Source organism: Lissotriton vulgaris, chromosome 2_1 (genome assembly GCF_964263255.1).
Source record: "Lissotriton vulgaris chromosome 2_1, aLisVul1.2, whole genome shotgun sequence".
NCBI classification, from domain to species: domain Eukaryota; kingdom Metazoa; phylum Chordata; class Amphibia; order Caudata; family Salamandridae; genus Lissotriton; species Lissotriton vulgaris.
This window is the reverse complement of record NC_141687.1, coordinates 1,913,594,390-1,913,611,252: the sequence shown is the minus strand read 5'-3', so window position 1 is coordinate 1,913,611,252 and position 16,863 is coordinate 1,913,594,390.

Below are 16,863 nucleotides of genomic sequence, written 5' to 3'. Positions count from 1 at the left end.
GTACTCACGGGTAGCTGCCTCATTTCTTTCTATGCGAGACACCCAGCGAGGTCTTCCCACAGATTGCTGCAGTTGCACCCACCAATCTCACAAGTTATACGGTACCTTGGGGGTACGTGTACCATGGAGTGGCGGCATTACAGGCAAGTCTTCCACGGAGGTCTCCCACTCATACGCTCATCACATTTTGAAAATTACCTGAATTACCGTAACTTACATAGTGGGTGTGCGGGGGTTCCTACGTTTTTGGATTATTTACCATACTACACATAAAAGGAGCACTGATGAGCTGCATTTTTTTGTGCTAAGTGTGAACGTTTTTTAATCCTGTGCCCTACTCATTACATGCTGCATTTCATGGTCTGATAAGGATGTATGTCATTTGTGTGGCTTATACTTGTCAGAGTAACGAGTATTATATCAAAGGATGGCATATTATGCCAAGTATTGTTTTGTTATGATGATTGCAGCGTATAATCTTTGTTTTCACGTTTTGCACTCATTGTGAGGTTTTGTTTATTGCCTAGTTGGCAAAGTAATTACTGATTTATGTCTTTTTGGTCTTTGATTAACGTGTAATATACTATATATTTGTATATAATATTGTGTGGAATCTCTTTTGTTGTATATTTATTGTGTCACTGGTGTTAGTGTGTTGCACAAATGCTTTACACATTGCCTCTGCGAGAAGCCTGACAGCTCTTGCCAAGTTATTAGGGGGGTTAGCATAGGTTATCTTTGGTGTGTAACTCACTTGCCCTGACAACAGTGGTGCGTTCTGACAGGGTTAGGTGTATACCCTAGACAACTTAAAACTCCAGTTCTTACATAAGTTTTTTTGGTTTTGCTGAGGTTTTTCTTCTCAGTAATATCCTTTCTCTTAAACTTTTCTCTTTGGTTAGTCTCGTGCCTTACCATGTGCTCTGCGTTATCTATTTCCTTTCATATTTCAACCTTAGGTGCTTTCTGTAGCTCTTTTCTTTTCTTATCTTTCCCAATCTTCTATTTTTACCTGATGCTTGATCTGACCCCTTTTCCTTCTTTAATATGTTTTTGCTCTGTCCCCGTGTAGCATCAGTTGTCTCATTTCCTCTTCCTCCTCTTCTTTCCCTCTTCCCCCTATTCCTTCAGTAGAGGGAAAGCACAAGTGCTGCAGAAGGATCTTTGTGTACCAGCTGAGGTCATGAAGCTTTTTGTACAATAATTACGAATTGGAAAAGTTTGAAGCATCCTTGCGCTATTGTATATGCTCCTATGTTCCTTGCCCTCTGAGGAACGGACTGGAAAATTATTTCAGTCCAGGTTCAAACCAGTTCCACGCAGCCAGAGGCCACAAATAGGCTGTAGGACCATAGGGTGTTCATGATGGTTTCATAGCAGACAATCATGCTCTGAAAGTATCCTCCAAGACTGTAGCTCATTCCTCATGGAGCTCTGCCTGTGAGAAAGTGAATCTTCCATGTCTAGATCTTTGATGCCCTGGGAGAGTGAAGGCTGCAGATAGGCAGCCATAAACAAGGTTGCTTTCAGGCTGGAAATACGAAGACGATTAAGCATCAGTTTCACTTCTTATTATCAATCATTTTTTAAGGCAATAAAAACAGAAATAATATCCTGTCTTGATGAGTTGGAAACATGTAATGCACACGGGAATGTTTATTAACCTGGTGATTAAAAATTGTCAGAGCTGATAACTATGCAAAAAGTGTGTTTTCAGTGTTCTTGTAATAAAAACATAAATTACTAAATAGGATTCTGATATAGTAGAAATATACCACCAGACCTTAAAATGTTGTAGTAAGTTTAGAACCCATTGATCAAGGTTATTCGCAGTTATTTAGGGGAAAATGATGTCGATGAGCTTCAACCCTTGTGTATTTTATGGGCCGTCTGAGGACAGATCATGGTATATGCTTACTTATGCTGACTGCATGCAGTAAATTCATGGGTATCCTGACAACCAAGTCCACCCTTGATCACTCTAATATGTACATTAATCATGGAGTAGAGCAGCAACTCGCAACAATGGTGACTGTGATTAGCATCAATGACACTTGAAGCAGCTGAAATTATTGTGCCAAAATGACTCTGCTGCAAAAATGTGGAAAAGTATTTGTCATGAATTAACGGGACGTATGACACATATTGTCAGGAAATAATTAAATGGAAGGACCCAGACTGCTGTGGCTGATTATATAAGTAAATAATTAGCATTTTATCTGTGTTTGGCATGGTAATGTAGAGTGTCATCTGGTGATGAAATATACTAAAAAAACTTGCCACGAGGTGAAGAGGAAAAGTAAACAATGTCATCAGAAATTACTTGGTAAAACAACATCTTTCAAGTGAATATATGGTTCAGGATACTGGGGTAGACAAACAAGAGGATAGACCTTGTACAAAGCCTTTGGGATGCTAAAAGCTTGTGATGTATGATGGAATATAGAGGGACACCAGGAAATTCTGAATGTCGGCCCCCATGGGAAGCAGGATTGCAGACCAGTCTTCCCCTGAGGTTCTTCGCGCTTAGGCGGAAGGAAAAGCTGGGGAGGGGGTCAAGGGATTGGGCAATGGGGGGATTAGGGTGGGTATAAAGGTGCAGGGGAGGAGGGCTCTTCCTGTACCTGGCACCACCAGGGGGGGTTGGAGCACATTTTGTGAAGGTGAAAGGAACTAGTTGGTAGGGTAGTGTTTTGGCCAGTCCGTCGATTGGTGCAGGGCATTTCCTTTAGGATTGTTAAAGTTGTTAAGTCCGCGGCGGCCTACCTTCCATCGGGGGATCAGGAACCAGCAGCGAGTTCAGAGGATTCTAGTGGTTTGTGTATGAAGAAAGGGAAGGGGCAGAAGAGAGCGGTGCATGAAGTGATGTGGGTGCCTGCAGAGGATGAGACTGAGTTGCTGTTAGATTATAGTGATGCGAGTGACGAACTGGAGGAGAGCGAAGTGCGGGACCCTGATGATTTGGCTGAAGAGGTTACTCGGGCACCGGAGAAGGCAACCAGAAAGTTTGATGTTTTGCAGGAGGCAAATGCGGCCAAGGGCAGGACGAAGGCAACCAGCCAGAAGAAGACCAGCAGCAAGGGCAAGGAAAAAGAGGCCTAAGCAAGCTTTTCAGGTGAGGGTGATAGGTGGGCAGTTTGGGATGGGGGGCCAAAGGCAGGGTAGAAACAAGCCTTCCGGTCGGTGGGTGTGGGAGACGGGTCTGTGAGAGACACAGAGGTTCCTGCAAGTGCAGCAGGTGCTCCAACCTCAGGTGCGAAGGCAAGCAGGGCAAAACAGCTAGTTGGCACGAGTGTCCAGATGGAGAAGGTAGAAGGGGAACGAGTAAAAAGGAGAAGACAAACATCACAAGAAACTCCCCTACATGAGCCTGTTAATGCCCTTGGGGTCACATCTATCTGACAAAACAAGAAATATGATTTGGAAAAACGAATATGTGGACATATTTAAGCTGCTCCATAGGGAGATCCAGGTAAAAGAGGGGTCAAAAGAAGAAGAGTGGGAGCTAACGAGGAGGCCCAGGTTGCCCATCAACATTTTTTCAGCCTTTTTCATATATGCCCGTATTTACTGTGAAAAACACCTGGACAGGGCTACAGCATTATTGAAATACATGGATATCGTTAAAAAAGCACAGATGGATTTCGGAGGGTTTGCTTGGTTGAGTTATGAATTGGAGTTTAGGGCCAGAATTAGCATTAACCCTACCAAGCCATAGGGGGAGGTAGAATAAGAACTGTGGTTGTAATGGATGTCATCCACGCAGCCATCGGGATCCATACATACGGCTAGCGGCCTACCAGTGACGGATCTGTCCTGCCCAGACAGGGGTCGGAGGACTAATTTTAGCAATGGAAATGCAGGTCCAACACCAAAGCAAGGGAAATGCAAAACGGGGGGCTGTTGGAATGTCAACAAGGGTTTCTGTTCAAGACACCTTTGCAAGTTTAAACATGAGCGCTTCAAGTGCAGGGCTCAACACCTGCTCATGCAGTGCTTTACACTGGCACTGGCCACCCCGGCTGAGCATTGGAGGACCACTAAGGGCAGGGGACAGTCTGGGCCAAAGTGCTCCTACCCCAGTTAGGATTGAGGCCATCTGCCCATGGCTCTCGAATTACCCTGACAGAGAGACTGCGTTGAGGATTCAATGGAGATTTATTGAAGGTTTTTGTGTGGGATATCGAGGTCCCAGAGAATGGAGGTGGGCAGAAAATTGGAAATCAGCCAGAGAGTTTCCAGGAGTAGTAGCAGCAAATTTGCGGAAAGAAGTCAAGGAAGGAAGGATAGCGGGCCCATTTGAAAGTTGACCAGTGGGGGACATGAATATATCGCCTCTAGGGGTGGTTCAGAAGAAAGAACCAGGAGAGTACAGGAGGATCCATCATTTGTCTTGGCCCGAAGGGAGGTCAGTCAATGACTCCATTGCAGAGGAGGACTTAAGGGTTCTGTATGCTTCAGTGGACGATGGGATCTGCCTAGTGAGGTCTTGCAGGCAGGAAGCAGAAATGGCAAAATGTGATGTGAAATTGACCTTTCGTTTCTGTCTATACACCCAACGGATTTTTTATTGCTGGCAATGTAGTTTGAAGGGGCCATCTTTGTAGACAAGGTCCTGCCTATGGGCTGTGTGATTTCTTGTGCACTTTTCGAGATGTTCACAGCACTTTCTTACAGTGAGTTTCCGCAAAGAGTAGTGGTGACTGGGAAGTGTCACATTACCTGGCTGACTTTTTATTGATAGGGAAAGGAAACTCTGGAGATTGTGGGAGGGCGCTACAAGATTTCTAGGCTTTGGCACAGTGCTTTGGGATCCCCTTAGTGCCATTAAAACAGCTGGGCGCAGCTGTAGACTGTCATTCTGGGCATTGAATTGTGGAGAAAGTGATAGTTGTACAGGCTTTTCTGTTAATGGTGATTGGGGAAAAGAAGATAGATTTGAGAACGGCTCAACAACTGATGTGTTTCCTGGAATTTGCTTGCCGGGTAGTGAGAGCAGGGCCAAGTCTGGGGCAGTGCTACCACACCACAGGGTCATGATTGCGATGGGAGTCAGGGTGGATTTGAGGGTCTGGCACTGCGGATGCGTGTTTCATTAACAGTGGTGGCGATTTTGACGACTGGCACCTGGAGCAGATGCATGCGAGACAGAGCTACTGGACGGCATCTGAGCCTGGTGGGAGTGAGAGTGATAGGCCTGGTCGAAAAATCTCTAGCGGATTCTACAAGGCACAGGTACAGGCTGGCATGGGCTGAATTTGGATCTTTCATGGAACAGACCGTAGATGTATGGCTCATCTCAAGACAGGACACTCAACAGGGAGTTGTATGTTTGGTTTTAAGTTGTATTGATAAGAGTTTGTCGCAAACGACAATAGCGGGAAAATTGGCAGGGATCTCATTTTATAGCAAACTATACCTAGGTTTTGATCCTGCTATGGAGGATGCTAAAAGTTTGGGGACGTGAACGGGGGAGGGAGCTCCAAGGGAGGCAATATTATTCGAATTGTTGCAAAGTTTGCTGGGGGTTTTGCCCAATTGTTGTTATGACGATAACAAGGTCTCAGTATTTCGAGTATGCATGGTGTAGATGTTTTGGGGGCATTCAGGATTTTAGAATTGTTGGCCACAGGGCAACAGGCAGGAAGAAGATATGATGAGGTGAGATTGGATGGAGGTCGACTGGGAATTTGGCTGGGCCATTCAAAGACGGATCAGGTTGGGAGGGGTAGGTGTGTTTTGTTGAATGAGAGTGGATGCATTGGGGTTTGCCCAGTACAAGAATGGCGAGATTTCTGAGAAAGGGCCAGAGGGCCATCGAGAGGAATTTTTTGTCAGGGGACAGGCTGATGGTGTTCCAGTTGCTGGAGGTGTTGCACATGGCGCTAAGGCACTTGGGAAGGGATCCGGGTAGATATGGCACTCATTCTTTTCACATTGGTTCAGCTACTGCAGCAGCACATTTATGTTGGTCCTGGGACAGAATGCGCCAGAATTGGAGATGGGGGTCTAGGTGCTGCAAACGATATGTGTGCAGGTAGAAAAGGGGGTCTTTCTGGGGGACCAGAAGTAGGGGAAGAGGGGGGACTATTTGTACACTAATATATTTTCCTTTGTCGCACGTTGTTTGGGCGGTCCAGGAACCAAGACGGTTTACTAGATCATAAGACATTCTTTCGCAGTCAGATACGCAGATCAGCAGGTCTACGGTCATAACCTGGGTCTAAAGATCAGCCATCATGAAGTGCATTGGAGGGGTAAAGGAGTGATGCTTTGGAGGGCTTTATTGCAGCAGCTGATGTAGATGGTATCACACAGATGCTGCCCCAATATGTTGGTCCTGCACTTGGGTGAAAATGACTTGATACGATTATCTGTATTGGCAATTTTGCAGCACATGCAAAGGGATCTGGAGGTGATAAAATTTAATTTTGTAGTAACATGCCTAGTATGGACAGAATTTGTGCCACGCAAAGTGTGGAAAGGGGCAGTAAAACATGCAGCCATGGAAAAACCCGCAGGACATTGAATAGGGCCAAGAGGGTTTTCTGCCAAACCAGAGACATTAAGGTGATTGCACATCTTGGCCTAAAATAAAAGGAACCATTGCTGTTCATGGACGATGGAGTGCACCTTTCAGAGCTTGGTAATAGCTATTATATGATGGAGATGCATGACGTGATCAATAGGTTTTGGAACAAATCTTTCTGGTGCCACATGGAAGACAAGGGTTGAAGCGAAAGGTGCAGAGGGGAGAGAGGGCAGGTAACCGCCCTATGGGGGTTTCCTGGTTGGCAGTACTTTGAAGGGGTGGGGTGTCACAGACAAGCACATCCACCACTCGGGGGGAACAGGTGAATGATGGTGAGGGCAGGATGCAAGAGAGCGATGGCAGGAGATCCATGAGAGGATGTTGAAAGATAAGTGAAGACGAGAATGGAGAGATGAAGGAGGTCACCGAGTGATATGGGATGAGAGCAACAGGTGTGAGGGTTGAGGATGGTTAGAGTGAATGAAGGGATTGTTGATGGGAAATGTTATAGTTATTGATGTTTTGGTTAATGTAGTGATGGATCAAGATTTCACATATTCCAAATCTTGCTTGTATTCAGCCCTCTCTAAATAACTTGTAATATATTAACCAACATGTTTTGTTTACTAATTTTCACACTACACAACATTTCTAGTTTTTAGGGGAAGCTTACCTATGTGCTTTTACTAACAGTAACTCTAATGCATTAAAATGGCAGCCGAAAATGCAGAAAACCTTCTGCGCATGCGTCTGTCACATCTACGTGGCATGGCGTACCTCTCTGGTTGGTGAGAAAACTTTGCTTCTACGCACTAGTGCCAGAAATGGCTGCTTACATTTCATATGCTAATGCTTATGCTGTAGCTTGTACTAAACTTATTCGTTCTGCTTAATCATTAATCCACATGTTAAAATAAAGTAATGGGAATAGAGTAGAGGTATGTGGTATACAGTGCTTTCATTTATTTTTGTATTCTAAAATGTTTCTTTTTGATTTTGATACTAGCTCGTACTTTGGGCCTGTTCACTGACACATCTTCCATCTTGGATGATTCTGCACATGCATACTCTGATTCGGAATTTGCTGAAGCACTGGCATTGAACCCCTACCAGCCCACTTCTTACCCACAATGTGCCTGGGAACCTGCTCATCTGACCTCTAGAAAGGAAGCTACCAAATACAATGTATTCAAAATGTGTACCAATATTGGTGAGCGGAATAAAATCTTGGGAAAATAAATTGTGGGTGGGGATTCAATCAATATGATTTGAATTGAAGTTACATCATCTTAGTATGGTTTGATGACCTCTCCTCGTCTTTCCAACCAATCACTGAAGGGGAACACATAGTTTTGCAACATGTAGGGGTGGTACATTGCCCTTGAAATGGTATAACAAAGGTAGGCTCAGATAGAGAAATTGTCCAACTTTTCCGACTAGCTGACCTGTTACTGACCCAAAGCACTCAATAGGCGATTGAGAGCAGAGGTGCTGGCGGAGCACTCTGTCAGAAGAATTGATAACCCAATCGGGGTACTAATTGGCTTTCCTAGAGAGAGGAGTGTGATGCTGGCGTTGCACTTAGCTGAGGTCACCTCTCCTGATCTGCATCTGTCTTTTCCCTTGGGCACCTGATTAGTCGGGAGCCTGGTCATGGTCCATATCTTTGCCCCAGCCCATGGCCAGGATTGGTCATAGCACCATTCTAGGTAAATATAATGTATGTGGTATCTCCTTGTGCTATTTCCCTTTCTTACCCTTCCCAGGTACCAATGTCTAAAGAAGTTACTGTGATTTCTTACAAACTTTATATTCCTGCTTATAAAATTTATGGTCACAAGATTGTGGCCCTTTTCATTTGACTCAGAAAATCTATCATAGATAAAGGTTTTAGAACTTTTCTAGAGTCTGTGGTTTTTAGAAGAAAAGTAAATGTGTTTAAATATTGCCTGTTTATGCTAACTCTCTCTGATTCACAGGACTTATAGTAAGGTGACGAAGATTGGTAAGTCATGGTTTACATGTATAAGTCCTAAATGGACCTCTGGGCAAACTGATAGAGTGAATAAATTAGAAAAAGGTTAGGCAGGACTGCTAGTTCAAAGTGTGAATGTTATATGGGCCCAAGGTGAGTATTGTAAAACTGAGCTAGTTGGTCCCTGCACACTCTATCAGTATACTTTTCTTGGTAGCAGTAGTATGGTTAGGGATTAGTTAATAATAGGTAGTTAGTTGTGTATTAATTGTAAAATGTTTGATTATTGATTGTTTACTGATTTTATGTACTAACTCAAAAACCTGCTTGTGTTGTTAAATGTTGTCTGGAATATCCCGGGATAAAGAAGGCAGTTGTTAAATAGAAGCCATACTGTTGTGAGGTTACTTGCCTTACGGAATAGGTGCATAAAGTTTGTTAAAACTTGAAGCACTAGGGTTTATTTTTCCTAAGCATAGTTGTGAGAGTGATTGGTAGCAAGGTTCTTTTTGCCTAAGTATAGAGTAAATGGAAGGTTGTTTTACTTGCAGTGTATGAAGAATAGGTGGAATTAGGTTTACTCGTTGTAAAATAAATTGCCTTTTTTTTAGTCAATCAGGCACAGTAGTGAATGTTTTATGTTGTCAATTAATGAAATGTATAATTGAAATTTGAAAATAAATTGAATTTTCATATTAGCTTGCAAAGGAGGGAGTCAGTCACAGGTGCTGAACTGACGTCATGGAGATCTGTGCTGGGATTGGTAGAAACAGCAGGTGTCTAGCCATGAGAAAATTGTAAAGGAGGGGTGAGTGCAGAAAGTGGGATTCACAGCAAAGAAAAGCTGCGCCATTATTGGTTAACGCTGCTTATAAGTCTAAAGTTTATTGGTCATTTAAGATAAGCGACGCACTGGTATTGGAGAATTATTTCTGCAAAATAAACCAACTGAGTAAATTGAATTCATTGACATTCATACAAAATTAAATAGCGGTATATGTGGAATTTAGATCCAGCAGTTATAGGACACCGTCCTGATAGAAAATATTTAGGATTTGCAAGAGAACAACAAATTAGAAGAAGACCTTACATCATGTACGGAGCAAGAAGAAAGATGTTGCTTTTCAAAAGAATAAATAATTATTTCAAAAAAGACAAAGTTATCAAAACTAGAGAAGGGATTATTATTCCACGACCTAATACGCCCGCATCATACATGATGGTAGAATGGGGCTAACACACCTGTGTGTGGTTAGAAAACTGGATAGAGTATACTAAGGAGTATGGGGTTTTGGCATTTCCAGAATATGGTACCTTTTATGGAAGAATTTTGTACAACTTGAGAAATCGTATGAATAAATTAGATCCCAGACCAAGATTAACGCAATATGAAGCTCTAGAAGAATAGGAGACTGAGGCGTTTGAGTGAGACAGGTCCAGAAGTGACAGTAATTAGAGTACGTTTTATCCCAGATTTCCAAAAGAGACACAAGATTAGCAAATGAAAAGGTGGAGACAGTCCATGCTAGTGGAAGGATTATACCCTGTTTAAACCACAGGAGAACCATCAGGAAACAAAGGTACATGGAAAAATGTAATGACTAGTGGTGATTCGGATGATGATTTATTAGATGACTTGTTAATGATAAATCCACCACCTTATCAAGAAAATACTCAGAGAGTTACTCCTAGTACTCCATTTTTACAACCACCTTTAGTTCCACAAGTTATCATGAAACCTCATTAGAAAAGGTACTTCAGAGAGAGAAAAGGAAGCATTAAATAAACAGCCTAGTGAATTAATTCAGAAAATCTCCCAATTAAATACAAGCTCTGACAATACCTGTAACAATAGGTCCCGTAGTTCCTCTGTATAGAGATAAGCAAGTTAATCCTAAAACACTGTTCTGACTACACCAATGGTTCAGCCAAAAAAGAAACCCTAATAGTTGATGAACAAGCAAGTGAATGTGAGCCAGTAATTTCCTTAATGGATTTACCTATACAAGAACAAGTAAGTGACTCAAACAGGGAAATTACACACCCATGTTCAAAAGAGGTACAGATTGAAACATCCTCGGGAACAAGGCATGCAACTGTAGTAAGTCCAGAAGAATTAAACAGATGGACTTGAAACTTAGAGACCCAAAACGCGACCGAAAATATTGGACATATTTAAATTAAGGGTTGAATTAGAAGAAATGGTAGCGGGAAAGGTGGGATTGGACAGACTGAATTCATTTGATGAAGACAAATTATTGTTTATATGCAGAAGTATTACTCGCAATACAAAAATATATCATGAAAAATTAATGAATTTGGCTTTGGAAATGGGAATTGACATTGGCAAATCGTATTGCAGAAACCATATAGAGCTGAATTTTCTGACAAAGATTTGGAAAACATGAATGTGTCAGATCGTAAATTGCAGATAAAGGAATTGTTGTCATTGTTGCAAAAATGGGGAGATCTAGACAAATCGAAAGTTAGATGGACAAAGAAAAAGGAAGAGGCTCAGACAAATAAAACGTCTTCTGAATACTTAGTAAAAGAAGCAGAAAAAGTTGAATGGTTGTGTCCGATGAGAGAAGTTCCAGGAGGAGGTTATGTACATGTCTCATGGCCCCGACAGGATATTTTATCATTTACTAATGTTTTCCCAAAGCTGAGAGAAAAACCTGTAGAATGGTACCGACAAGTCGAAAGGTTTGTGTAGGTGTTGAAAGAATTGTTAAAAGATTTAGATGGTTTATTTGACATTGTTGTTCCAGCTGATTTGTGGTCTGAGTGCAACATCACGGTAGATTGGCCTAGTGAGGAGTACCCTAGAGACCAAAGGACAGGAGCTCCTTCTGGGGAGGTAATGAAGAAATATAATCAGATGATAACTTATTTAAAAGGGAAAATCCCCCCTAAAGAAACTGATTGGACTAAAATAGATTGAACTACCCAAAATAAGGATGAATCTATGCATGCATATTATAACGCCTCTTTCAGGTATTTAAACAATACAGTGGTTTAAGAAACATTAATAATAAGGAAATGACACATTTTATTTATCTTTTTGTGTCTGTACAAAAACCTGAAATTTCCCAAATGATTAGAGAGCGTAAATTGTGTGGCCAAGCAAAGCCTGTCGATGAAATTCTCAAGTATGCAAAATACTGTGAGGAGGAAATTGTCAATAAACGAAAGAAATTAGAAGAAATAGTAATGTGGGGTCAAGTTAAAATGGCAGAGCAAAAGGAACTTCAGTTAAGTCAGCAAGCAAATAATCAAAAAAAGGGGAAGGCCAAAATAAAGGAAGTGGGGGCAAACCCAGTGGGAAAATGAGTAGAGAGGAGGCAAAAAAAAGTTTCCTTGTCATGTGTGTGGAAAATTAGGGCATTGGGGAAACAAGTGTAAATTAATACAGAATAATAATGTCCAAACTCAAAATTTAAATCCACAGATGCAGAACAGGTAATACAGAATCAATTGCCTCAAGCCCCTATGCCAGATTTTTTGAGTCAAGTCAAGTCAAGTCATGAAGCGTTATTCGGTGCATAAAAAATGACCATAAAAGCACAGTTCATACATTGCATAATAATTACAGGTATTTACATAATAAGAAAACTACCAGAATATAACAGACACAATAATTTAAAAACACATACTTTTCCTAACTTTTACAGATTGAATTAAAAACGTGGCAGTTAAAAAACAGACATTGACATGTTGCAAGTTAAAAATGAGACTCATAGCCTGCATAACTGTACGTACGCCATACTTAAGAAATAGCAGTTTTAAATAGGTTGTACCAAAATTCATATACAGTTTACAGATCAGAAGAAAGTGAACAGTACTTAGTCATCCAAAATACAGTGTTGACACCGGATTTCGGGAGGGAAGTGGTAAGAAAAATGCAGTAACACCACAGTTTCTTTTACAGGATACATTTTTTTAATTTGAAGAGTGACGATGCCTGAGAGGGGGGAAGAGGATTGTTTACTTGGAGCATCCTTACCGGAAGATCTGTCAGGTCCATACATTGAAGGGAAAGTGGAGGGAAATGAGGTTACCTTTTTGTTGGACACTATTGCTACCCATTCTACTGTGAGAACAGCAGACATCCCAAACCTACCCCTCTCGGGGGAAGTGATCCAAGTAGTGGGCGTTTCTAATAAGCAAATTAGGACCCCTGACACCGAACCTATGGAAGTTTGTATTGGCAACTTCCGAGAAATGCACAGATTTGTAATGTGCAATTCTAGCCCTGTAAACTTGCTAGGAAGGGATCTAGGGCCCGATGTAGGTAGCCAAATACCGGTCGGTAACGGCCGATTTCGGCCGTTACCGACCGGTATTTGAAGATGAAGATGTAGGGGCATGTTAAAATACAGAATCGGTAATTTTACCGATTCTGTAAAATACCGAATCGGTAAAATTACCCATTCTGTATTTTGACATGTAGGAAGCACTTAAATCAGTGCTACAGGGGGTTGAGAAGTCGTTATTTACCACCAACTAGAAGTTGGTGGTAAATAATTAAACCCTTTCAAAAGCATTTTTTTTGCTTTTAAAGCGGTGCCTTGTTGCAGACATACATGCCTTAAGGGCCACCAATGCACAATTGAGGGGTGCAACAGGGTGTCAAAGTGACACCCTGCCACCCTTCAATGTTTCCCCCAATTACCGAATCGGTATTTACCGATTCAGTAATTGACATTCATTCCTATGGGCCTCCAGGCCCATAGAAATGAATGGCAATTACCGAATCGGTAAATACCGATTCAGTGATTACCGAATCTTACCGATTCTGTAATGAATTCGGTAAAATTACCTAAATCCCGATTGCCAGTCCTTAAATACCGAATCGGTATGATTCGGTTTTTAAGAATCGGTAATCTGGGATTACCTACATCGGGCCCCTACTGTGCAAAATGAACTGCACAATCTTTTGTACACCAAATGGTGTTGAAATTCAGACTCCAGATGAAGACGAAGTGTATAAAATTATGCTGGCTAGGCAGGAAACAGAAGTTAAAAAGATGTCTCTAGAAGAATTACCCAGAGAACTAAAGACCTTTGTAAATCCTGATGTGTGGGATTTTACTGGGAAAGAAGTAGGCCTAATGGCTGATGTCAATCCCATAAAAGTGACAGTGAAAGAAGGTGCAGTTTACCCAAACATTCGACAGTACAAAATTAGTCCCGAAATAAAAGCAGGAGTTGCACTAGAAATAGGGTGTTTGGTCAAACAAGGCATTCTGGAAGAAATAATCAGCAGTCCTTGTAATTCACCTATATTTGGCATAAAAAAAAACAAATGGGAGGTACAGAGCGGTCGAAGACATCCGAAAATGAATACAATTTTCGTCCCATATTGCCCAGTAGTACCAAATCCAGCTGTGATTCTGTATCAAATACCATGGGGAGCCGGATGGTTCACTGTAATTGATTTATACCATGCTTTCTTTTCCATTCCGCTACATCCAGATAGCAAATTTTTATTTTCGTTCAAATTTGACGACCATGTTTACGTTTGGAATCGTGTCCCTCAGGGGTACACGCAAAGTCCATCCATCTTTAATCAGATACTGAAAAAGTGCCTTGAATCACTGGTGCTGCCTGGGAAATCTGTCCTGGTGCAGTATATTGATGACCTATTGTTGGAATCGAGAACAAGAAATGACTGTGTGATTGATTCCATTGCAATATTGAACCATTTAGCAAAAGGTGGACATAAGGTATCTCCAGAGAAATTGCAATACTGTACCACCTCAGTAAAGTATCTGGGACACCAGATAGAAAGAGGGGTCAGGAGAGTGACATCTGAACAAATCAAAATAATTCAAAACATTAAATTACCCCAAACTCAGAAAGAAATCAGAATGTTTCTCTGAGTTGTAGGTTATTGCAGGCCGTGGATTGTGGAATTTGCAGTACTTGCAAAACCACTGATTCAAATCACAAATAAATGAGCAAGAGACCCAGTTGAGTGGGATGATGAAAGCATGACAGCTTTCCTAAAACCGAGTAACTGCCTTTGTGAAGCTCCAGCATTAGGAATGCCAGATTATTCAAAAGAGTTTGCACTATTTTGTGACAGGAGAGACAATTGTGCACTGTCAGTCCTAACTCAGACCCATGGTTTAATGTGACAACCTGTGACATATTTTTCTGCCACTTTGGACCCAGTAGCATCTGCACTGCCAGGTTGTCTGAAAGCAGTAGCTGCAACATGCATGAGTCTTCAGCAAAGTGAATCCATTGTTATGGGACATTCTGTAACAGTGTATGTTCCATATTCAGTCGTGATTCGGTTAACCAGAACACACACTCAGCACCTAACACCTAGTTGGATGACTAAGTATGAAAGAATTATCCTTGGTTCACAGAATGTGACAATAGTGAGATGTACTATTCTGAATCCAGCAAACTTGTTCCCCAATTCTCACTTTGAGGAAGTCGGAGAAGAAGTCGAACATGATTGTATCGACTTAACTGGATTCAGTACTAAACCTTGAGCAGATATACAAGAAGAACCTTTAAAAGACCCAGATCATGAGGTATTTGTAGATGGCTCATGTATGCGCCATGAGGAAGGAGGACTAAGTGCTGCTTTTGGTGTGTGCACCTTATCAAACATAGTCGAAGCATCCTATTTACCAGGAGTCAAGTCTGCACAAGTAGCCAAATTGATTTCTTTAATAAAAGCATGCAAAATGAGGAAAAATTGGTGAGTAACCATTTACACCGATAGTGGGTATGGTTACGTGGTTGTGCACGACTTTGGCCAGCTCTGGATGCAAAGGAAGTTCATGACTTCCTCAGGAATTCCTGTCAAAAATGAATAATATGTAAAGGAATTACTTGAAGCAATTCAATTACCTAAAGACTTGTCCGTGGTCTAATTTGCTGCTCACCAATCTGGAACTGACAGAGTGACAGCCAGTAATCATTATGCTGACCTAGTGGCTCATCATTGTGCCAAATATAAAATGGCAATAAACAAGAACATTGAAGCATGTGGAAACAGCTGCCAACGTATGCTTTTGTGCGGTGTGAATACATGGGAGGATGCTAGAGATTTACAAGGTGAGGCAGAGCCCAAAGAAAATGAAGACTGGCAGAAAATTGGGTGTGAAGTGAGACCTGAAGATGGCATAATAGTCTACCTACATGGCAGACCAGTGTTACCTGACTGTATGTTTGCACCAATGGCTAGAATGTACCTTTGGGACACACACATAGGGAGAGATGATATGGTGAGGTTGTTTAGATGAGACTGGTTCAGTGCAAAGTTCAGGAACATAGCAGAGAGTCTTTGCCAGAGATGCCTTACATGTCAATAATTAAATCCTGGTAAGAAAACTGTAGTGTGCCCTGGGAAAATTGGGAAAGCAGAAGGCCCTTTCATTAGACTACAAATTGATTTCAATCAGTTACCTGCTTGTCGAGGATTGAAATATATCTTGGCCATTGTCTGCCTGTTTTCAAAATGGGTGAAAGCATACCCTACTCGCAGGAACTATAGCATAACTGTAGAAACACTTTTCTTGAGAGAACCCATCCCAAGATTCGGTTTTCCAGAATAAATGAATCAGACCGAGGAAGGCACTTTAATAATGAAATAATCAGCCTAATTTGTGAAGCATTCAAAATTGAGCAAAAACTGCACTATGCATATCGCCCAGAGGTTTCTGGAGTGGTAGAACAATTGAATGGCACAATAAAAGCAATATTGGGAAAGATGTGTGAAACTACCCATTTGGAATGGCCTGATGCTTTACCTCTTGTTCTAATGGGACTCAGAAGCATTCCAGACAAGAAAACAGGCTTGAGTCCACATGGTATGCTCATGGGAAGGGCACTGAGGCAAGCATGTGTGCCAGGACATCAGCTGTTAACTATATTTGATGTTTTAGTGTTGGAGTACTGCAAAGAGTTGGCTGACCAAGTGCGTTCTATCTCTCACCATGTTGGGGAAGATGCAGAAGCCAGACATTCAACTTCAGCACATGACTTGAACCCTGGAGATTGGGTTGTGTTAAAGAATCATACTCGGGAATCTTGCCTACCACCAAGGTGGGGAAAACCAAAGCAAGTGATATTGGTTACCACTACAGCTTTAAAGTGCAAAGGAATCTCAAATTGGATCCATGCAAGCCATACTAAGTGGATACTAGAACCTGATGAAGTGGAGGCTGAGGGTTGTGCAGCTGAAGGGTCTCAAGAAGTTGATCCTGAAGTAGTTGGCGAAGAGCAATCGAGCACCAGTCAGGATGAATGGATCCCAGTGGTTGACATACCTGAAGAGTGAGAACAAGAAGCCAAACATACATAGATAGTCAGACCGATAGTGAGGACGAGA